Source organism: Hemitrygon akajei, chromosome 4 (assembly GCF_048418815.1).
Source record: "Hemitrygon akajei chromosome 4, sHemAka1.3, whole genome shotgun sequence".
Lineage (NCBI taxonomy): Eukaryota > Metazoa > Chordata > Chondrichthyes > Myliobatiformes > Dasyatidae > Hemitrygon > Hemitrygon akajei.
The window spans coordinates 50,444,856-50,469,221 of NC_133127.1; the positions used below are offsets into that span (position 1 = coordinate 50,444,856).

Sequence of the window (24,366 nt, forward strand, 5' to 3'; positions counted from 1 at the left end):
GCCACTGTCAGGGAGCTCACTGGGCTGAACATCAATATTGCCTGTCTCCAGGAGACCCATTTGCCAGGTAACGGTTCCTTCAGAGAGTCCAATTACACCAACTTTTGACAGGATCTCCCTCATGAAGACCGAAGGTGGTGTAGCATTGATTTTACAGTGAAGAACTGTTTCATCGCCACCATCATCACCTTCCAGCCCGTAAACCTCCTGAGTGTCTATGACCCAAAGATTTGTTCTTCACCAGAGGCCAAAGACCAGCTCTATGAGGCAAAATGAATGAGAATGGGCAGAGACTGCTAGAGCTGTGCTGCCATAATGGACTGTGCATCACCAACATGTACTTTCAGGGTAAGGAACGGCATAAGGTCTCCTGGAAACATCCATGGACCCACCTCTGGCATCAGCTCGACTTTATCATCTCCAGGCGCAGGGACCTAAAGAGTGACCTTGGCACTCACAGTTACCATAGTGCAGACTGTGACATAGACCACTCCCTTGTTGTCAGTAGGGTGGGGCTAACACCAAAGAGACTCCATCATTCCAAGATTAAGAGCCAATCTCACATCAACACCTGCTGTACAGTGAACTCTGGCAGGGCACAGCAGACTGCTGATGCCTTTGAAGCTGCAATGAAGAACAGTTCTGGTGACGGTATCTCTATTGATTCCAAGTGGTTACAACTCCATGATGCCACCCTCAGTTCAGCCATAACAGCATTTGGGGAAAAGGAGCACAAGAACACAGACAGGTACGAAGCACACGGGGAAGAAATGGAGCAAGTGGCTGAAGCCAATAGAGAAGTTCAACTAGCCTACAAGCAAAACCCCAGCACCAGCACACATGCCGCCCTCAGAGCTGCTGAAAACCAGGCACAGCAAACTGCCCAATGATGTGCAAACAACTACTGGCTGAATTTGTGCTGTAAAATCCAATCTGCGAGAATGCAAGCGGGATGTTTGACGGCATCAAGTCAGCAACAGGCACTTCAGCCACCAAGACTCCCCCATTGAAGTGGAAAAACGGGGTAGTCATCATGGACCAGAGCAAAGCAGCTGGTGTGTTGGGTAGAGCACTACCTGGAGCTGTATGCAACCCAGAACGTGGTGACCACTGGTGTGTTGGGTAGAGCACTACCAGGAGCTGTATGCAACCCAGAACGTGGTGACCACTGGTGTGTTGGGTAGAGCACTACCAGGAGCTGTATGCAACCCAGAACGTGGTGACCACTGGTGTGTTGGGTAGAGCACTACCAGGAGCTGTATGCAACCCAGAACGTGGTGACCACTGGTGTGTTGGGTAGAGCACTACCTGGAGCTGTATGCAACCCAGAACGTGGTGACCACTGGTGTGTTTAGAGCACTACCTGGAGCTGTATGCAACCCAGAACGTGGTGACCACTGGTGTGTTGGGTAGAGCACTACCAGGAGCCGTATGCAACCCAGAACGTGGTGACCACTGGTGTGTTGGGTAGAGCACTACCTGGAGCTGTATGCAACCCAGAACGTGGTGACCACTGGTGTGTTGGGTAGAGCACTACCTGGAGCTGTATGCAACCCAGAACGTGGTGACCACTGGTGTGTTGGGTAGAGCACTACCTGGAGCTGTATGCAACCCAGAACGTGGTGACCACTGATGTGTTGGGTAGAGCACTACCAGGAGCTGTATGCAACCCAGAACGTGGTGACCACTGGTGTGTTGGGTAGAGCACTACCTGGAGCTGTATGCAACCCAGAATGTGGTGACCACTGGTGTGTTGGGTAGAGCACTACCTGGAGCTGTATGCAACCCAGAATGTGGTGACCACTGGTGTGTTGGGTAGAGCACTACCTGGAGCTGTATGCAACCCAGAACGTGGTGACCAATGCTGCCCAGGGACACTGCCTGGCTTGATGTGTTGTCATTTATGGAGGAGTTCAGCAAAGCCATCAACTGTCTCATTTATGGGAAAGCCCCAAGAAAAGATGGAATTCCCCCTGAAATCTTGAAGAGTGGGAAGCCTGCCTTGCTGCACCATCTGCACGAGCTTCTGCATTTTTGCTGGGAGAAAATCCACATCCCCTAGACATGCAAGATGTCAACATTGTCACACTGTACAAAAACAAGTGCAACTGTAGTGATTGTATCAGCCTCCATGGCATCTCTCTCCTTAGTATTGTGGGGAAACTGTTCACCCACGTCATCTTGGCACGACTTCGAAGTCTTGCATCAGAGTCTACCCAGAGTCGCAGTGCGAGTTTAGAGCAGGCAGGTCTACAGTGGACGTGATCTTCTCACTGCGCCAGCCGCAGAGAAGTGTTGAGAGCAGCAGAAGCCACTGTACACAGCTTTCATTGATCTGACCAAGATGTTTGACCTCGTCAGCAGAATTGGACTCTTCAAACTCCTGCTAAAGATTAACTGCCCCCCAAGATTGTGCAGCATCATATTCTCCTTCCATAAGGACATGCACAGCACTGTCTGCTTCAATGGAGCAACTTCTGTTGCCTTTCTAGTGAGCAATTGAATGAAACAAGGTTGTGTCCTGGACTGACCCTCTTTGGAATCTTCTCCATGCTCCTTCACTATGCTTTCAGTTTTCACTATGCTATGCATCTACCTTCACACAAGGGCTGATGGCAAGCTGTTCAACATCTCTCACTTGTGCTCCAAGACCAAAGTTAGGACAGCCCTCATCCGTGAGATGCTGTTTGCAGATGATGCAGCATTGATGTCACACACTGAAGGCAAACTCCAACAACTGATTAACTACTTCACCCATGCCTGCAAGGAGTTTCGGTTAACCATCAGTCTGAAGAAGACAAACGTCGTGGCCCAGGATGAAGAATCTCCTCCAAACATCACCACTGATGGATGCTCTCTTGACTTAGTTGACTCCTTCACCTGTCTTCTGGCAACCATCACCAGCTCCCTGTCCCTCAAAGCAGAGGTGAACAGCAGGATTGCCAAAGCTGCAGCTGTCGTGGCCAGACTGAACAAGAGAGTGAGGAACAACAGACAGCTGACCAAGAAGACCAAACTGCATGTGTACCAGGCATGTGTGTCCAGCACACTCCTCTACGCCAAGAGAAGCAGCTAAACTCGTTCCACCTACGCTGCCTCAGGCGGATCTTGTACACCTCCTGGCAGAACAGATTCACCAATAGAGAGAGGGTCTGCAGTGGACTGACACCGCCAGCATCCATGCACCACTCAGTCACAGGCACCTCAGATGGTTGGGCCAGGTCATACAGATGGACTGGGGACACATTCCCAAGAACATGCTGCATGGCGAGCTGAGTGAGAGTTACCACCCACGAGGAAGACCTCATGCCTTCGCTACAGGGATGACAGCAAGCATGGCATGGAGCAGGCAGTCTTCGACCTCAACACATGGGAGGAAACAGGTGAGAACCATAAGGCATAGATTCAAATTGAGAGGGAAGAGACTTTAAAGGAACTTGGGTAATTTTTCACACAGTCATGTATATGGAGTGAGCTTCCAGTGGAAGTGGCTGACAGGTACAGTAACAATATTTTAAGCATATTTGGACAGGTAACGTGGATAGGAATGGTTTAGCAGGGTATGGGCCAATCACTGGCAAATGATGGGTATGATTCTATCTATATACTGAAGAGGCCAGTCCCATACCTACTCTATATAAAGAAGACTGTGCCCATGTATCTAATCTACAGAAGGATCTGTTTCCATGTTATATAACTATGACAGCAAATCCGAGCATTCGGAGGAAGTCCATGTAGTAACAAGAAGAATGTTCAAACTCAGCAGCACCAGAGGTCAGGATCGAAACTGGGACCCTGGAACTGAGAGACAGCAGTATTACCATGTGCGCCACCAGCTCTCTTTCTTCTCTCTTTCATATTACACACAGCCTTTGGAGCACATTTACCTCACACTTTTTGCTTTTAATACTTAGTCCTTTGCATTGAAATTCATCTACCATTTACCGAGCCAAGTTTCAACCGTTACTGCAAAAGGTTCACATCATGCCATCTGGTACCAAGCCAGGTCATGAGTGCAACGCATCAGCTTTTACCAAGCTACCAAAGTTTTAGTTAGAAGATGTTAATTAGTCACTTAGACCAAGATGTCAGATTTAGGAAGGAGCTAATTTAGTATGTATTCAGGGGATTCCCAGGTTCTGGAAGACCTGACAACAAAATCTGACTTTATAGAAATTCTCCAATAAACTGAATAATGTGAATGCTTTGTTAGCCTAACAAGTTATAAAAAATGCTTTGTGGTTTATCAACCACATATAGTATATTTTCCATTAGCTTAATTACGTTAGTGTTAGTAGGGTTAGGGTAAACAGATAATATTCAATGAAATAAACAAATCATAGGAGTATATGCAGAGTGATACAATATAGGTAGCTGTAGAAAATAGATGGCTGCACAACCCAATATTAACAGAAGTATATCAGGAAGGGGAGGCTCCCAGCTAGTTCAGACAATGGGATTTCAGCTTGGCTTGGGGTAATCCGTTCATTTCTGATTTACAGAAACGTTACTTCTTAGAATAAAACTCTAATTTGGAGACTGTCTGCATTTAGCTTCTTGGTTTAAGATATATCACAAATAAATATTTCATCCGACTGGATGAACAAGCTTACTGACTCGACTTGCCAGCCTCTAGTACATGAATTAATCGTCCAGTGGGAAAAAAATACATGCATACAATACACTTAACAGGTCGAGAGTTGCCGGTGTTCACTCTGAACATGGAACATTCTTGGTTAACAATAAGCAAATCTACCCAGATGTAGGCCAATCGTTGATGGAGGATGCAAAACAGGCCACATGTTCCAATTTAGCGATATCTTATCAGTCCAATGCCTCAACCCTTTCCTCCCTTTTCAGCAAACCTCTTCCAACATTCCCTTTAAGAAGTTAGTGAATCTCTTCCTCTAGTCTTTCAAAGCGAAAGTCAAGTTTATTGCCTTATGCACATTTAGGCATAGGTGCAATGTAAAACTTACTTACTGCAACTTCACACCAAATAGCACCAGCTAAGCTGCATTCACAAGAAAACCATAATTCAGCATGAATTTTCAGGAAGTACATTTCAAGTCATAAGTCTCCACATAAAACCTTCACCATTGCTTTTACAAATTATCTTAGTTTATCTGTCATGTTTTCTCTGAAGAAATTGACCCAATTCTATCAGACAATCAGATTTCAGAATACAAAGTCTTGGTTCTCGCAGAGGATTACCAGACATGCACCATCAAGTAAAAATACACAACGTCCAGACATTAACAAACACAATTAAATAGGATGGGAGTTATTTCTGGAAATGGACTTCTGAAAAATTTCTGCTGATACCAAGTGGGTCTGATGAACAAAACCAAGATAAGCAACTTCTCTTTTTGCATTTTTCATGCTGCTTGTGTGTTCTCACGCATTCTGGTCTTATTTACCAAACCATATTTTTATCTTTCGATTCTCTTGGATTTTGAAGGAGGATAAGAAGAACGGCAACAAACAAATTGGAACAAGGAACACAACAGGCTAGATGTTAACAAAGGAAATTTCTGTGCTGGGATGGGATCATCTCTGGGATAATTCCAGATTTACCCCCGTGATCTCGCAATTACTTACAAAGGTTACCAAATATCCAGATCAAATTGAAACAAAAGTTCCCTTAATCATTTCCTTAACAACAGCATTTTAACACTTATAAAAAAACATGCCATTCAATCTACATGGTACAAATGGGTTTGTTTCTGCTTTGTATAATGTACACAGAAGTCCCCCTCCCTGTATATAATATAAACAAAGGTCCACCCACCTTTGTATATATTGCACACAAGACTGTTTTTATCTCTCCCTCTTTGTAGATAACACATGTGGGAACAGACCTCTCTATATGGGGCTGGCCTTTTCAGTACACAGAGTCAATCATACAGCATGGAAACATGTCGTTCAGCCCAGTGCTTCTATGCCAAACAAAATGCCCATCTAAGCTAATCCTAGTTGGCCATATTTGATCATATCCCTCCAAGCATTTCCTATCCACATATCTTTATAACTGTCATTTAGATGTTGACAAGGAGGCGTACAGGAGTGAGATAGATGGGCTGGATGAGTGGTGTTGCAATAACGACGTTGCACTCAATGTTAGTAGAACCAAGGAACTAATTGTGGACTTCAGGAAAGGGAAGTCAAGGCAACACATGCCAGTCCTTATTAGAAACATAGAAAACCTATAGCATAATACAGGCCCTTCGGCCCACAAAGTTGTGCCGAACATGTCCTGTCCTTAGAAATTACTAGACTTCCCCATAGCCCTCTATTTTTCTAAGCTCCATGTACCTACCCAAAAGTCTCTATTGATGGGTCAGCAGTGGAAATGGTGAGCAGTTTTAAGTTCCTGGGTGTTAACGTCTCAGAATATGTAGCCTGGGCCCAGCATAGTGATGCAATTATGAAGAGGACACACCAGCATCTATATTTCATTAGAAGTTTGAGGAGATTTAATATGCCACCAAAGTCTCTAAAGCAAATTTCTACAGATGTACCATGGACAGCATTCTAACTGATTATATCACCATCGGTATGGAGATGTCATTACCCTGGGATTGGGAAAAGCTGGGTTGGGTTGTAAACTCAACCAGCTCTACCATGGTCACTAGCATCCCTACCATCAAGGACATCTTCAAAAGGCGATGCCTCAAAAAGGTGACATCCATCATTAAGGAGCCCACAGCACAGGCCATGTTATCTTCTAATTGCTACTATCAGAGAGGAGATACAGGAGCCTGAAGACACATTCAATTCCATCAGATTTCTGATCAGACAGTGGCACTACCTCACTATTTTTTTTTGCTCTCTTTTTGCATTACTTACTTAATATTTTAATATATATTTTTATAATAATTTATAGTACATTTTCTGTATTGTACTGTACTGCTACCACAAAACAATACATTTCACAACAGACATCTGTGATAATAAACTTGATTCTGATCCTGAAAATATTGTTATTGTACCTGCCTCAACCACTTCCTCTGGCAGCTAGCTCCAGGTACCCCCCACTCTCTGCACGAGGAAATTGTCCCTCAGGATCCTTTTAAATCATTCCCCTTTCACCTTAAACACTGGGAAGAAGATTGTGTGCATTCACCCTATCTATGCCCCTCATGATTTTGTACACCCTTATAAGATCACCCTTATAAGTCTTCAACACTCCAATCACTATTAACATTGCCAGCTCAACCTCTCCCAATAAAGCAGTCCTTGAGTCCTAGCAATATCCTCAAAAATCTCTTCTGCTCCCCCTCTGGCTTTGTGACATCTTTCCCATATCAGGGTGACTAAACTGAGCACAATAATCCCAGTGAGACCTCACCATCGTCTTCTACAACTATGTTGAGGATGGATCTTATCATGCTCATTGGTTACCCGCATGGTAAATACATCCCTTCCCCTTTATAAATATTTAGCTGAACCTTTGGTCCTATAGTTCATGCACTATAACAGGAAGAGGATTGGAAAGGATGGCACAATAGCAAAGTAATAAGTGCTGGTGCCACACAGTTCCAGCAGCTTAGGTTCAATTCTATATTCTGGTGCTCTCTGGGGAGAGATTTCATGTGCTGCCTGTGATCACGTGCATTTCTCTGGGTGCTCCAATTTCCTCCCAACACTGCAGAGAAGTGCCAGTAAGTTATTGACTGCAGCAAAGTATAGATAGATAGTAGGAGAATCAGGTAGAAGTTGATGGCTATGTGCGAGAGAATAGGATACAGGGAGATAAGCGGGCACTGGGACTGATGGAAATGCTCTGAGAGCATGGACTTGATGGGCTGAATGGCCTCCATTTGTATATAAATAACCAATCCTGATGATTTATTACAGTCAACCCAGCATTACCTCTCTCAATATACTCTTCGGCTGCTCTGATAAAGCAGCATAGCCGTAATGAAACAATAACAGTGATTTTGAAAAGGAAGGATATGTTGGCTAATTTTATCACAATGGGTAGAAATTCATCCTCAGTCACAAATGGTATCTGTGATATTTAATGTAAGCAGCTTTTGGTCAGTGTTTTAAATTCAATTAAAGCCAATGGATTTTGTTGTATGTGTATTAATGTCACATTTCTAAGTTTTGCATAGTATTCTCCAATAATCTTAGACTGGACTGTGTGTACTATCGCCTCCCCACTCAATATTGCCACTTTTGGTCCACCCAAGTGGGCACTTACACCATCTGTAAAAGCTGACATTAATTTTAGTTTAAATATTGTTGCTATTCAGGGATATTTAACATCTATTGGCAGTTAATTTAAAATTTAAAACAAAATATGTTAAAAAAATGTTGTTCAAAACTTTCAGATATCTATAGACATTACAGTAAAACAAAATATTTCTGAAATTTACCTTCTTGTTTATTTCTCAACTATTTGCCCTACAAATCACATATTAATGGGTGCCCTGGATTCAGCTCGAGGTCTGACCTGATATTCTATTCAAAAGTTGATTCCACAGCCATTTACAGTGCAGAAACCCATTACTTTAGTTTCAATGACTAAAGACCAGCTTTTCCAACTGAACTACCAGCAACAGTCAACATGAGACATTCCAGGAGTCTTATTGATTTTATTGAATGCTATCAGACAGAATTGATCTTCACGACAATTCCATTAATGTTACTGCCAAACAGTGTTGAAATAAATCAAGTAAATGTAACCTCCCACATGAATAAATGTCTTATAAGCCTTGAGGTGGGTGGTAAGAGGCCGAATGGGTTAATGGCAGTGTTGTTACCATTGCATCTTGGATCTGAATCTAGTCCAGATGAATGGAACAAAAGCAATTTCATTCTTCTGAATCAATTTAGAAGCTGCTGATGGAGCCAGCAGTATAGAACTGGCAGCTTCACTCGGGGAGAATGGCTGCTGAGCACATTGGAGATGCCAGGTTGTGTAACAGAGGATGCTATTCTGTAGTCACATTTGTTGGAGCAGATTGGAAAAGGCTTTCCTTCAGAATTGGCTGTGCCATTCTTGACCTTTCTATGAGCCCAAAGTGCTGAAATTATTTGCCTTTCCGTAAGTTTGAAATCTCACTATTTTCCTCTCAACTCCGATCTAAACTGACACTTGCCGGAAATAGCTGAGGGATTTATTGCGCTACTAGCTCAGTGTAGTTTCCATAAATAGGATAACAAATCCATCAATAATCAGAAATAAAAGTAAACACATAATATCATGCGTTAAAAAAAAGATGTGGAGGGAATTAAACCACTGTAACAATTCAAGATCTATTCCAGTTATCCAACTTAGAGATACTAGTCACTTTTAGCAGTAATAAAAATTCCAAGTCAATAGTCATGGTAAAGGTTTAGCTTTTGTGACTCGTAATTTAATAGTTTGACTGCTGTGGTTTTGAAAACTATCCATTTAAGACACTCTTGACAGCCACTCATAAAAGCTATGTCTGCTTTTTGCATTAGAGAGTTAACAGACGTTGGCTCAAAAAGTCTACCCAGCCAACATCACAACATCAGCAGATGGTAGAAAGATTTTCCGATTTGAATGTTAGAGAGGAAGATTAACCATTTGAGTATTGTTACTGTATAAGATATTTTCTGATACAAAGAACATGTGTTTTCATGAAATTTTTCATAATCTTGCAATTTAAAAGGGTAATTATAATATAGGGGATTTTAAGTGTTAATCAGCAAAGTATCAGAAAGAGCAATAAAACAAATGAACAGATATTTTCTAGGGCAAACACGAGGAAATCTGCAGATGCTGGAAATTCAAACAACACACACAAAATGCTGGTGGAACACAACAGGCCAGGCAGCATCTATCAGATATTTTCTATGCTTGCCAAGGGATAAATATTGGCCCGAAAGCTGGGAGAACTCCCCAGCTCTTCTTTGAGTAATGCCAAAGCATCTTTTATATTGATCAGAAAAGACAGCAGGGACATTATTTTAGTGATTGCATTCACATTAATAGTAGTCATAAAGATCCCTAACACCTGATAGTGATTTAGTTTGCTATCTAGAAACACATTTGCAACTGTTTTACTAACGTTGGTCAGAAGGGAGAGGGAGAGTCATAAAGCAATGCAGCTGAAATACAGACACAACCAGACCATGCTGGCTACTGTGCCCAGTCAGGCAGTCCTAATTTCCTGTATTTGCACATATCCCATTAAACCCCACCCATCTATGTACCTATCCAAGTGCTTCTTAAATTACACCATTGCATCTGCCCCAAACATTCCATATACTCATCATCCTCTGCATGGAAAAGTTACATCTTAAGTTCCTTTTAAATCTTTCCCCTCTTACCCTAAACCTAAGCCTCCTAGTTTTGGACTTCCCTACACTGGGGAAAAGACTCTTGGAATCCACCTGAAATATGGCTCTTATGAGAGCGAGAGATAGGGAGGGAGAGAGGAAGAGAGAGGGTGTTAGAGGGAGGCATTTAGAGAGAGGGGATTAGAGACAGGAGTTAGAGAGGGGGGTGAAGAAAGGGGTGGAGAGAGATAAAGGCAGACAATGGTGGAAAATAACCAGCTGAGTGAAAGAATGGCAGGGAGAGAGACAGAAAGAGATACAAATGGAGGATACCACCCAGAAAAAGGCATGTTATAAAGGGAAGGAGAGCAGTAGGGAGGAAAATGGACTAAGATAGGAGAGGCAGGAATAGGGAAGCAGAGAAGACTGCAGTGAAGAAAGATAGGAGGACAGTGCGTGACTAAGGTGTAAGAACTAGGTACCATTAATCTAGAGATTTGATGAAGAAAATCTGGAATACTTCTACAGGGAAAATGCAATATCTGGATATTTAGAAAAAACAAAATCCACGTGGAAACTGGTAATGAAACCTTGGGCTGTTAGCCAGCTATATAGTCAAAACTTTCTCTGCTGCAGCAAATAACTGGAAAGTAATTGCTCTTCAATAGAGTAAACTAAAAAGGAAAACTACAAATCCATCTTAAATTGGTGCTGTTGTATAATAAGTTTATAATGTCCGCTTGCTCCTTTAACGACTGGAGTATGTTGCCATTCTCTGCCATATGCTTCTGTATGGGGTCGAGAGCCTTTTCCAGCAACTTCTTTTGCAAGTGGGTTACCGTTTCTTGCAGCAATTCCATCTCCGTTGCCATTGTTTAATTAGCATAGCTATTTCCTCGGATGAATCGCTAGCTTGGTGTCGTCTGCTGGTATCCTGTTTCTTGGTTGAATTTGGATCTTTTTTTGAGGCCATGTCTTTAGTTAGATCTTTCTCCAACTCAAACTTGTATCAAGACTGTCTATGAGCCCTAAAGAACATGTAAAAGGAGGGTTATATGTCAGCGCTCAGTACCGTGCTGCCATCTTGCCTCGTGCCTCACCAGAAGTCCACAGAATAAAAACACTTTTGTTCTCTCCACATTGCCACTGACTCTCAGCACCTGAGGTCAGGATTGAACCTATGTCTCCAAGGCTGTGAGGAAACAGCTCTACTTGTTGCATCACTGGGCCTGTCAGTTGTGAAATGTTGCTAGAGCTATTTTCCTCGTGTTCCTTTTCTTGCCAACCACAAAAGATAAAAAAGGAAGGTTTTAATTAGATTACCAAGATAGGTCATTTCTGTTTCCTGTTAGAAGGACATTTCAGACAGACATCTGAGCTCCACTGGCTGAGGACATGGAGAACTCTCAGTGCTGAATCATCATCTGAATCATCCAGTGTGTAGCACTTCTGTTCATTGACTGGGCTTCCCGTCAATAACAAGTCCATGTGCAAGAATGAAATAGGATTAGAGGCCTATTTCACCTAGTTACTTCATCCCTCCCCCTCCCAGTTTCACCTATCATGTTGCACTTCTCTCTCCCCTTCCCCAACTTTTAAATCTACTCCTCATTTTTTTTTATCTCCAGGCCTGCCGAAGGGTTTCAGCCCGAAACGTCGATTACACCTTTTTTCCATAGATGCTACCTGGCCTGCTGAGTTCCTCCAGCATTTTGTGTGCATTGCTAGGATTAAAAGGCTTAATGTTTCCAATTCCATTTTTAAATAAATTCAAACCTTAAAAAGGGAGTGAAGGTAAAGGGGGAGAAAAGGAGTGGGGAAAAAATAGCAAGCCGGAAGATACAAATAAAAGTAGGCGAAAAGTTAAAAAAAATTGAAATTTAGATTGAAAAAGGAGAAGAGTTAAAGTGGGAGAGCAAAAGGAAGTGAGAAATAGAAGGAAAGAGCAAGAGGAAATGATTTAAAAACTAGAAAGAAAGCAATAGGAGTAAAAAGATAAAGGATTAAAGAAAGTGAGAACACAGGAAAAGTATAAGGGAAGAGAATTAAGGATGACTACAAAGGAATAGAGGGAAGGTAGGGAAATAAAGAAAGCAAAAGAAAATAGAAACAAAAGGACAAAGAACAATGATACAGAATGAAAGAGTACAAAGGGCAGGAAAATGGTAACAATATGGAAAGGAGAGAGAGAAAAGAGGCAGAGAAAAATGGAAGAGAGATAAATTGTGTGAGAGTAAAGTGAAACGAAAGAGAAAACAAAAGTGAAAAGGATCATTTAATGTACTTAAAACACAGAAATGAGAGTAGGTCTTTTATTCTTCTGAGCCTTTTTCATTCTTCATTATCACAACAGATATGAACCCAAGTTATCTTACTTTCATTTTCTACATATCCTTTAATAGTTTTGGTTTCCAAGAATCTCTAATCTATTTAAACTTACCAATTAGCCATCAATTTCTGTTTCAATTGTTTCCCAAGACATGGGAATACAGATATCTGTTCCAGTGCAGGTTTCGAATACATACAGGGACATGAGGGTCAATGAAGGTCAGATATCATTATATATCCGGGCCGTAGGATGTTGAATGTCTAGCCTGAGGCCATTCAGTATAAGCCGTCTGACTTCAGCTTAAAAATTGAGCTACAGACTTTGAAAAGTCTTGTAACAGATCATGAAAACAAATTGTTAAGATATTCAGACTTGTGGACACAGTAATTTTATTTTATGTTGTCAGAAATAAATCATGGAAGCTGGTCATTAAACTAATTGGTAGCTTTAGGCATTAAACTTTAGACTTTTTTTTGGACTTCAGCAGATGTCAGCAGAATCCAGGACTCATCAATAATTGACAATTTTATCAGTGAAGACATCTGTTCCTGGGTTTGATGTCTTCAAGCTTTACTATATACTTAGCATTATCTAGGTGAATCAGTTGTCTAGAGATCCTCAGTTTAAGAGCTCTCTATTTCCCTGACAGGCTGCTCCCAGCTTAGCTTTGATGGTGACGGAAACCTCCTCATTGTTTCTCGCACTTGTTTCAAACCAATCAGCTGAAATGATTGGTGGAAATTAATGTTAACCTTCATTTACTTTTTGAAGTAATGTGCAAAAACATTCAAAGATGACTTTCTCCCCTTCTTACCCCATCCTTTATTTATTTGTTTATTTATTATTTTTCCCCTTTCTTTCTTTTTCTCTCTTTTTTTCTCTCTCTCTTTTCTCTCTCTGCCCCTCTCACAATCTTGCCTGCTCTCCATCTTCCTCTGGTGCTCCCCTCCAACTTTCTTTCTCCCTAGGCCTCCCATCTCATGATCCTCTCCCTTTTCCAGCTGTGTATCCCTTTTGCCAATCAACTTTCCAGCTCTTAGCTTCACCCCTCCCCCTCCGATCTTCTATCATTTTGGATTTCCCCCTCCCCCTCCCACTTTCAAATCTCTTACTATCTCCTCTTTCAGTCAGTCCTGACAAAGGGTCTGGGCCCGAAACGTCGACTGTGCTTCTTCCTATAGATGCTGCCTGGCCTGCTGCGTTCCACCAGCATTTTGTGTGTGTTGCTTGAATTTCCAGCATCTGCAGATTTAAGTAGTTATATTAACGTGTGTTTAAGTAGTTATATTAATGGGATAGCTTTGCTATGATTTTCTCCACCTTTATAGAGAATAAGTAATTAGCTCTTTCTTTTCAATTGGAAAAATACAATCATGTCTCATTGTATTGGCAGTCCGTGATACTTTTAATAACTGTGTGCAGCTAGAAGAACATAGATGGCTTTTTTTTGTCTGAGGCAGGAAAGATAAATAAATAATCCTTAAGGAAAATCATGAAAGAGCAGAATATTTGTGTCCTAATATCATTGGAATTTGTAGGATTCTGCTATACACACAGAGGCCTACATATAGTGATCGATTTTAAAATAAGGCTTAGTGATTATAAAATGCTTTGAAAGTCTCCCTGAAGTTGTTATTATTTTGTTTGCTTTGAATTACAGAATAAAAAATAAAATGTTACTTTACTAAGAACAGACAAGAAAGGAACAAGAATAGTTTAGTTCATTTGATAGCATCATATATGCAGACTTGATACCCCGTCCAAAAATCAATCAATTTTAGCTAAGAACACCCTTTAACAAAGGGTGGGGGGTGATTTGCAACTGCTGATAATCTAAGAAATAGAGTGAATTTGTAGTATATAAGAAAAGAAAGTGGACGAGCTTAGGAGAACGATGGCATTTAATGGCGACTCCTGACTCCTTTGCTCACATCTTCAGAAACAGCTCTAATTCTATCTTTAATATCTCTATTTTTCCCTTTCAGTGTTCATTTGAAGACCCTGACTTGGAGTTATGCACTGACTTAAGTTCCTCACGGGAATGGGACCCGCTCTCAGGGTCTCACGACTGGCCACTATTTGATATGCCAAGGACGCGGCCGAGAAGACCAGCGCGCCTTCAGGGTTCTGGGATTTCCTAGCTCTGGAGGCGGGCAGACTCGAGGTTGTTGGCACCACAGGAAATTGGTGTGTCGTGGAAGATGGAAGATCAAAAGCGGTGAGCTGGCTGCTGGCTGTGTGCCCAGAGACCCGAGTACTTTGGGCACAGAGCTCAGAAGAAGCGACGCAACAGACTTTTAACATTGTAAATCAGCGAGTTGTTTGTTATGTCTCCCCTCTCGCTGTGAAATGGAGACACCTCATTTTCCCTCATCAGGGAGAGAGAGAGAGCCTGTGGTATGTCGAATTACTGGGTGAACGAGTAGTCTTTGGGGTACTGCAAGTCTGTGTCTTTATTGATGCTTTGCTGTATGCTTGAGTGTGTGGTTGGGTCACTGATGCTTTTTTTCTGGTGGGGGAACAGTGGGGGGTTCGTTGCTCTGCTGCTGCTTATGGGAGGGTGGGGGGAGCTGGGGGGGGGTACTCTGTGGTTCTAACATATAACTGTCACTCATTCCTTGGGGCACTCCTCTGTTTTCATGTATGCTTGTGAAGTAAAAGAATTTCAGGATGTATATTGTATACATTTCTCTGACATTAAATGTACCTTTGAACCTTTGATATACAGGGGGCGCTACATCAAGGACGCAACATCAAAGACCTTCACCATCTGGGCCATGCCATCTTTTCACAACAACCATCAAGCAGGAGGTATAGGAGTCTGAAGTCCCGCACTACTAGATTCAAGGACAGCTACTTCCCTTCAACCACTCAATTCTTGAACCAACCTACAAAATCCTATTTGTTACAGTTTAGCAACACGGTGATCTCTTTGGACTAAAATAAATTTATTTAGTTTTTAATTATGTTCTTTCTTGTAAAACGTGTATAATTCATGGTTAGTTTATGGTTTCCTTGTGAAAGCTGCTTATATGATGTTGTGTGCTTGTGATGGTGCTGCAGGTAAGTTTTTCCTTGCATGTATGCACACTTGTACATATGACCAGAAACACTATTCACACTTTGACAACTTCGCACCAGAAAACTGATGCAAATCTAGCCGTGAAGGAGAGGCTAACATTTACAGTCAGTGGTCACTATATTAGGTACCCCCCTAAAGTGGCCGCTGAGTATATGTTTGTGGTCTGCTACTGTAGCCCAACCACTTCAAAGTTCAGTATGTTGGGTGTTTGGATATGCTCCTCTGCACACCATTATTGTCATGTGTGGTTATCTGAGATACCATAGGACCAGAATCGAGCCATTCAGTCTATTGAATCTGCTCCACTATTCCATCATGGCTGATTTATTATCCCTCTCAATCCTATTCTCCTGCCTTTTCCCCATAATCATGAATGCCCTGATTAATCAAGAACGTAACAACATCTGCATTAAATATACCCAAATACTTGGCCTGCACAGCTGTCTGCGGCAATGAATTCCACAGCTTCACCACCCTCTGGCTAAAAAAAATTTTCTTCATCTTTAAATGGACTTCCCTTAATTCTGAGGCTGTGCCCTCTGGTCCCAGACACCCCACCCCCAACTACAAGAAACACCCTTTCCCCATTCTCTCTGCCTAGACCTTTCAATATTGGACAGGTTTCAATGAGATCGCCCTTCGTTCTTCTGAACTACAGTGACTACAGGCCCAGACTCATCAAGTGCTCCTCATATGTTAACCCTTTCATTACTTGCATTATTCTCATGAACCTTCTCCAATGTAAGCACCCCCTTTCTTAGTTAGATAAGAACCCCAAAACTGCTCACAATACTCAAAGTGTGATCTGACCAATGCCTTATAAAGCCTCAACATTACATCCTTGTTTTTATATTCTTGTCCTCTCGAAATGAATGCCAACATTGCATTTGCCTTCCTTCCTACCAACTCAACCTGCAAGCTAACCTTTAGGGACTCCTCCATAATGACTCCCAAGTCCCTTTGCAACTCCAATTTTAGAATTTTTCTTACCCATCTAGAAAATAGTCCACACCTTTTTTCCTTCTGCCAAAGAGCATGACCATGCACTTTCCTACACTATATTCCATCTGCCACTTCTTTGAGCATTCCCCAATCTGTCTAATTCCTTCTGTTAACACCCTGCTTCCTCAACACTACCTGCCTCTCCCCATCTTCATATAGATTGCAAACCTGACCACAAACCCATCAATTCCTTCATCCAAATCATTGACAAATAACACGTAACAAAGCAGTCCCAACCACAACCCCTGTGGCACATCACTAATCACCAGCAGCCAACAGGTAAAAGGCCCCTTGTATTCCCACTCTTTGCCTCCTGTGAGTCAGCCAATCTTCTATCCATGCTGGTAGCTTTTTGGTAATACCATGGGTTCTTATCTTGTTAAGCAGCTTCATGTACAACACCTTGTGAAAGGCCTTCTGAAATTCAAGTAAATAGCACCCACTGATTCTCTGTTGTCTATTCTGCCTCTTATTTCCTTAAATAATTCCAACAATTTTGTCAGGCAAGATTTCCCCTTTGGAAAACAATGCTGATTTTGGCCTATTTTTTCATGTGCCTCTAGGTACTCCAAAACCTCATCCTTAATAATAGACTGCAACAACTTTCCAACCACTGAAGTCAGGCTAATTGGCCTATAATTCCCTTTCTTCTGCCTGCCTCCCTTGTTGAAGAATTGAATGACATTTGCAATTTTTCAATCCAACAGAACCATTCCAGAATCATTCTTGAAAATTCATTATTAATGCATCCACATTCTCTTCCAGAAGCCTGCGATAAACCCAGGTGATCTATCCACCTTCAGACTTTTCAGACGGCCAATGGCCTGTATTCCTGTGACTGTTAGTGGTATCCTAAGCGGTATTCTTGTTATTGAGGGGAATGGCCACAGGGGTACTCTGCCTATTCCCTTTACCTCTCCTGACAGTCATCCAGGTACCTTCCTCCTGAAACTTAGGAGTGTGACCACCTCCGTGTAGCTCCTATCTATCATCTCCTCATTCTCCCATATGAGCTGAAGGTTATCAAGGAGCTGCAGTTTGGTGCACTTTGTGCTGGTGTAGTTATCAAGGAGACTGGAGGTCTCCCAGAGTCCCCAGAACTCACACAAAGAACAGACAATTACCTCTGAACCCATTCTCAGCACACTATGTACTAACAGTAAAAAATACTTGCTAGATATTTACTTAGAACCCCTGCCTGTGCTTGCCCGAGCCTCTTGATCCAAAGCCAGACCACTCCCACTCTAAAACTGTCCCACTCCAATAATGGCCGCTCCGCTCACATATCATTTTTCTTTATTGGCAGCCTGGTGAAAAAGAACTGAAAAGCACCCAAGCTCTTTTTAAAGCTTGTGTTGTGTCACCAATAGATGACCTCTTGCACTGATCACTGCCTGCCATTACTGTTGCCTTCCTGTCAGCTTGAACCAGTCTGGCAATTCTCCTCTGACCTCTCTCATGAAAAAGGCATTTTCACCCATAGAAATCCCACTCATCCCACTCACTAGATTTTTTTTTGTTTTTTACACCATCTCTGTAAACTCTAGCAACTGTTGTGTGTGAAAACCCCAGGAGATCAGCAATTACTGAGATATTTTAAACCAGTCTGTCTGGCACCAACAACTATTCCATGTTCAAAGTCACTTAGATCACATTTCTTCTCCGTTCTGAACAACAGCTTAATCTTTTGACCATGTCTGCATGCTTTTATACATTGAGTTGGTGCCACATGATTTGATGATTAGGTATTTGCATTAATGAGCAGGTGTACAGGCGTAGCTGATAAAGTGGCCAGTGAGTGTATAATTTAATTCTTTGTGAAGAAATCCTTTTGGGCATGAGCAACTCCAGTAGGAAGTCCAAACAAGCCCGTCATGGCCTAAATGTATCTGTCACCATACCCATTTAACATTCTCATTTTGATTTAGCTTTCAACACTGTACATTCTGAGAAAGGTTGGAGGTCGGGAGAGGAAAGATAATGCCTGCACAGATGATACTGTATAACAGTCCATTAGTGGCAGTCATTTGTGTGCTGAGCCTTGAACAGACCTTGACAGCAGCATTACCCTGGATTTCATTCACCACTGTCTGGTAGCCAGTCAACTTTGCTCTAGGGTTTCCCTTAACTGAGGCATGATACATCTGTAAGTTCCCATGGCTGGAGTTAATCGGACTTGAAATCTTTCTCCCCAGCCTGAAACACAGCCATATCACTTTATGAAACTACATTATGCACATGTACAGAGATTGAAGAGAGGCAGAGAAGCAGTTGCGATAGTTGCCTTCAGTAATCCACTGAAAACCCAACTTGATATGGTCAATAAATAATATATGTTCCTTTCCCATCTTCTTGTCAGTCTGTGTTAAGGGAAATGCTGACTGTCATAGGCCATTAACAAGGAGGTGGCTATGATGGGCCAGGGTGAACAAGCAGTCACCTCTCTACTACTTGGGAAAAGGCAGTGTAACAGCCACACAAGACTAGAAGACAAATTGAACACTGACCCGACTCAAACCTGCGAATGTGACAAATCACAGGTTCTGTCACTCTAATACAAAGGTTCAGATAAGAAAATATGTGGTTTATTGTGAAGCAAAACTAAGATTTGATTAGAATTGAAGTATTTGAGAAATGTTTAGTTTATGAAATACTTAGCGAACATCAACTGATGACAAGGTTTAACAGGCAGGCGCTCAGTTTTCACCCCATAATCATCCAAAACTAATATGTATCATGGAATGTTAAGGACATGTGCCCATACACATCTGTTCCTTCATGTCTGAAGAGACCTACATAGAAACAGCTCATTGGCACAATGCATCCATGCTTACAAAGATGTCTATCTAATTTAGTCACACTTCCCCACTTTTGACCCTGTCCCTCTAAATGTTTCTAGTTCTTCAGAAACTGGCAGATTTTAAGTCCTGCCATGTGCCACTGGCTGAAGAGAACTGTCAAAGTTCACAGTAAATTTATCATCAAAGTATATATATGTCACAATATACAACCAGCGATTCATTTTCTTGTGGGCATACTCAATAAATCCACAAAAGAATGATAATCGTAACAGATTCAATGAAGGATCACACCAATTTGGGCACTTAACCAGTGTCCAAAAGACAACAGACTGTAAATAGAAAAAGAAAGAAATAATGATAATAAATAATAAATATCAAAAGCATGAGATGAGAGACTTTGAAAGTGAATCCATAGGTTGAGGGAATATTTCAATGATGGGGCAAGTGAAGTCATCCCTTTGGTTCAAGAGCTTGATGGTTGAGGGGTAATAACTATTCCTGAACCTGGTGATGTGAGTCCTGAGGCTCCTATACCTTCTTCCATATGGCAACAGGGAGAAGTAAGCATGCCCTGGGTGATGGGGGTTCTGATGATGGATGCTACCCTCCTACGACTATGTTTTGTGTAGATGTACTCAATGGTAGGAAGGGCTTTACCCGTGATGCACTGGGATATATCCACTACGTTTGTAGCATTTTCCAGTCAAGGGCAATGGTGTTTCAGCCATTCAATATACACTCCGCCACACATTTATAGAAGCTTGTCAAAGTTTGAGATGTCATGCCAAATCTTCACAAACTGCTAAGGAAGTAGAGGCTACCATGCCTTCTTCATAATGACATTTACGTGCTGGACCAACAGCAGATCCACTGAAATAATAACACCGAGGAATTTATAGTTGCTGACCTTCTCAATGAGGACTGGCTCATGGAACCCCAGCTTCTTCCTTCTGAAATCAATAATCACCTCCTTGGTCTTACCGACATTGAGTGAGAGGTTGTTATTGTGGCACCATGCAGCTGGTCTGCAAGTGAGAATGCTGAGGATCCAATTGCACAAGGAGGTATTGAAGCCAAGGTCTTGAAGCTTAGTGATTATTTTCGAGGGGATGCTGCTACATGCTGAGCTGTAGTTGATAAAGAGCATCCTGATGTATGCATCTTTGCTGTCTAGATGTTCCAGGGCTGACTGAAAAGCCAGTAAGATGCTATCTGCTGTGGATCTGTTGCTCCAATAGGCAAAATGCCAGGTACATTTAGAATAGTTTACTGGACTGAATTTATTAATGACAGAACCTGAAAGAAGACTTTAAAAATCAAAAAGGGTGAATACAGGACTGAAAGTGTTATTTTTAAATAATGTAAATGAATCTTGTAGCAGTTACAGATTTGCATGTATGTTGGAGTGGATATTACTGTATCATGACAGGAAGAAGATTATTGCTAGGAGCTTAATGTCCAATGATATATATTGTATCAAAAGGATAGACAGGAAAGCAAGAAGGGACGGCGTTACTTGGTTGGTAAAAAATGAAATCAAATTTTAAAAGGAGATGACATTGGGTTGGAAGGTGTTGAATCATTGTGGATAGACCTAAGGAACTACAAGGATAAAAATACCCTTATGGGAGTTTTATACAGATCCCCAAACAGTAGGAAGAATATGGTCTACAAATTACAATGGGAGATAGAAAACGCATGCCAAATGGGCAATGTTACAATAGTCACGAGGGAATTTCAAAATGCAGGTAGATTGGGAAAATCAGATTGGTACTGGATTCTGAGAGGGGGAATTTCTAGAATGCCTATGAGATGGCTTTTTAGAGCAGCTCGTGATTGAGCCCACCAGGGGATCAGCTATTCTGGATTGGGTGTTGAGCAATGAAACAGAATTGATTAGAGAGCTCAAGGTAAAAGAACCCTTAGGGGAAGTGATCATAATATGAAAGAATTCCTCCTGAAATTTGAGAAGGAGAAGCTAAAGATGTATCAGTATTACAGTGGAGTAAAAGGAATTGAAGAGGCATGAAAGAGGAGTTGACCAGAATTGATTGGAAAAGAGCATTGACAGGGACGACAGAGCAGTAATGGCTAGAATTTCTGGAAGCAATTCAGAAGGCTCAGGACATATACATCAAAAGGTAGAAGAAGTATTCTAAAAGCAAAATGACATAACCATGGCCAACAGAAGAAGTCAAAGCCAACAAAAAAGCCAAAGAGAGGGCATATAATAGAGCAAAAAAAAATAGCAGGAAGTTAGAGGATTGGGAAGCTTTTAAACACCAACAGAAAGCAACTAAAAAGTCATTAAGAAGGTAAAGATGGAATACAAAAGTAAGCTGGCCAATAATATTAAACAGGATACCAAAAGTTTCTTCAAATACATAAAGTGTAAAAGAGAGACGTGGGTGGATATTGGACCACTGAAAGGTGATGCTGGAGAGATAGGAATGGGAGACAAGGAAATGACAGTTAAACTGAATAAATATTTTACATCAGTCTTCACTGTGGAAGACACTAGCAGTTTGGTGTCAGGGGTCATGAAGTGCGTGAAGTTACCATTACTAGAGAGAAGGTTCTTGGGAACTGAAAGGTCTGAAAGTCACCTGGACCAGATGTTGTACAGCCCAGGGTTCTGAAAGAGGTGGTGGAAGTGATTGTGCAGGCATTTGTAAAGATCTTTCAAGAATCATTAGATTCTGATATTGTTCCCGAAGACTGGAAAATTGTAAATGTCACTCCACTCTTCAAGAAGAGAGAGAGGCAGAAGAAAGGAAACTATAAACCAGTTAGTTGGACCTCAGTGGTTGTAAAGGTGTTGGAGTCAATTATTAAGGATGAGGTCTCAGGGTATTTGATGGCACGTGATAAAATAGGCTGCAGTCAGCATGATTTCCTCAAGAGAAAATCTTGCCTGACAAATCTGTTGGAATTCTTTGAAGAAATAACAAGCAGACTAGTCAAAGGAGTATTGGTTAATATTGTGTACTTCGATTTTCAGAAGGCCTTTGACAAGGTGCCACACAAGGCTGGTTAATAAGCTACAAGCCCATGGTATTACAGGAACCTAATGCCCTTCCCTTGGACAACAATGGTGGCGTGGAGAGGGGAGACTTGCAGCTTGGGCAACTGCCGGTCTTCCATAAAAAAAACCTTGCCCAGGCTTGCGCCCTGGAAACTTCCCAAGGTGCAAATCCATGGTCTATCGAGACAAACGGAGGCCTACACACACACATTACAGGAAAGATTCTAGCATGGATAAAGCAGTAGGATGTAAAGAGTGGGAATAAAGGGTGCAATTTCTGGTTGACTGCCAGTGACTAGTGGTGTTCCACTGGGGTCTGTGTTGGGAACAATTCTTTTTTTACGTTATGTCAATGATTTGAAAGATGAAATTGATGACATTGTTGCAAAGTTTGCACATGATATGAAGACAGGTGGAAGGGCAAGTAGTTTTAAGATAGTAGAGTGGCTACAGAAGGACTTATATAGATTAGGAGAATGGGTAAAAAAAAAAAGGCCAATGGAATACAATGTCAGAAAATGTACGTTTATGTACTTTGGTAGAAGAAACGAAAGGGTTGACTATTTTCTAAATGGAGAGAAATACAAAAACTGAGGCACAAATGGACTTGGGAATCCTTGTGCAGAATTCACTAGAGGTTAACTTGCAGGTTGAGTTTGTGGTGAGGAAGGCAAATGCAATGTTAGCATTCATTTCAAAAGGAGCGGAATATAAAAGCAAGGATGCAATGTTGAGACTTTATAAAGCACTGGTGAGGCCTCACTTGGAGTATTGTGAGCAATTTTGGGCCCATTATCTCAGAAAGGATATGCTGAAACTGGAGAGGGTTCAAAGAAGGTTCACAAAAATGATTCCAAGATTGAATCGCTTTTCATATTAAGAGCAGTTGATGGGCCTGAATTCACTAGAATTCAGAAAATGAGGAGGGACCTAATTGAAACCTATCAAATGGTGAAAGGCTTTGATAGAGTGGATGTGGAGGGGACATTTCCTATGGAAGTAAGGTCCAAGGCCAGAGGACACAGCCTCAGAATAGAGGGGTGTCCTTTTAGAATAGAGATGAGGAGGAATTCCTTTAGCCAGAGAGTGATGAATCTGGAGAATTCTTTGCCACAGGCAGCTGTGGAGGCCAAGCCTTTATGTATACTTAAGGCAGAAGTTGATCGATCGTTGATTGCTCAGGGCCTGAAGGGATATAGGGAGAAACCAGGAGACTGGGGCTGAGAGGAAAATTGGATCAGCCATGATGAAATGGCAGAGCAGACTCGGCTTAATTCTGCTCCTGTATCTTACGGTCATAAAAAACTTACCTATTACCCGAATAATTTCAATTTGTACAAATAAAATACACAGCATCTTTGACTACGTGCTTCAATTTGTTTTCTTGTTCATGTGTTTATTTGTGCTGTTGTTCATCAGTGATTGTAATCTGGAATGCAGAAGGCTTTACTTGTACCAATGACATTCCTGTCTGCATATGATAATAAACAAGGATTTTTCTGCAATTCTGCTTAAAGGGATCATCGTTCTTGCAATACTGCCTTTGCTGACATTGTTGCTCTTCTTTCTGCCCTACTTTTGAAGCACAGCAATTCATATACCACACAATGTTGTTCGGAAAGGATTTCCAAGAATGTGAACCAGCAACAACATCCAAGCCAAACGAAAATGGTGGGCAACAAAGAAAAAAAAAATATGTGGAGCAAAGGAAAACAAATTGCGGGAGGAATTTGATCAGATCAGCAATATCGACAGATGCAGAGGAATGGTTGGTGTTTCAGTCAAGAATGAGAGACTAAAGATGTAATGAAGAACAGCGAGAAGCAGCATCCTTTGCTCCAGATAACAGCATCGGCAAGCTCACATT

General features: G+C 41.7%; 1 protein-coding gene and 1 long non-coding RNA gene across 3 annotated transcripts in view; one reads left to right on the forward strand and one right to left on the reverse strand.

Moving 5' to 3' along the window:
* The window catches only part of LOC140726322 (uncharacterized), a 34,601-nt gene extending 18,771 nt beyond the window's left edge, over positions 1 to 15,830 (forward strand). The window contains exons 2-3 of the long non-coding RNA XR_012098612.1: positions 14,575 to 14,986; positions 15,318 to 15,830. This is a non-coding gene — a long non-coding RNA (uncharacterized lncRNA). The remainder of the gene's footprint in view (positions 1 to 14,574; positions 14,987 to 15,317) is intronic.
* psd3l (pleckstrin and Sec7 domain containing 3, like) overlaps positions 1 to 24,366 on the reverse strand; it is a 502,996-nt gene that overhangs the window by 413,358 nt on the left and 65,272 nt on the right. The window lies entirely within an intron of this gene.